The sequence below is a fragment of the Penaeus chinensis genome, chromosome 40, assembly GCF_019202785.1.
Source record: "Penaeus chinensis breed Huanghai No. 1 chromosome 40, ASM1920278v2, whole genome shotgun sequence".
NCBI classification, from domain to species: domain Eukaryota; kingdom Metazoa; phylum Arthropoda; class Malacostraca; order Decapoda; family Penaeidae; genus Penaeus; species Penaeus chinensis.
In genome coordinates, this window is record NC_061858.1 from 4,476,810 (window position 1) to 4,477,430 (window position 621).

A 621-nucleotide genomic window follows, 5' to 3' on the forward strand; every position below is an offset into this window, starting at 1 on the left:
GCGGCCGATACTATTTAATATGAATGCCTGTTATTCCATGAATTATTAGTAAAACGTTTATTTTCATATGCTAATTAAAATACATTCACACACTGAAATAACATACATTTCACGAATTCATAAACGAATTCTCTCTCTCTCATTCACACACACACACACACACACACACACACACACACACACACACACACACACACACACACACACACACACACATATATATATATATGTGTGTGTGTGTGTGTGTGTGTATGCGTGTATGCAGTAAGAGAAGGGAACCACAAAATTCCTAATTACTCCTGCATTTACCTCTCGAAAGATGAAAAGGCCGATTTCCTTAGCCCTGGCAAGTGAGCGGTGTTCTCTAACCTCCCTGAAGGTCGCCTCCTCCTCCTCCTCTTTAGTTTATTCAGTCGAGGGATTTCAGAACACTAGTAGACCGAGTTTTCCTTAGTCTTTCAAGGATTCGAACGGTGCTTTCTATTCCATCCAGCACTGATGGGTTTGCTGACGTGAAGGGAGAGAGCAGGAGAGGCGACTGTACTATTGGCGTCAAGGCTGGGAGGCGCCGGGGAAATGGTAGGGCCTGGACTTGTTGAGGAATTATAGGTTTTGGTGTTT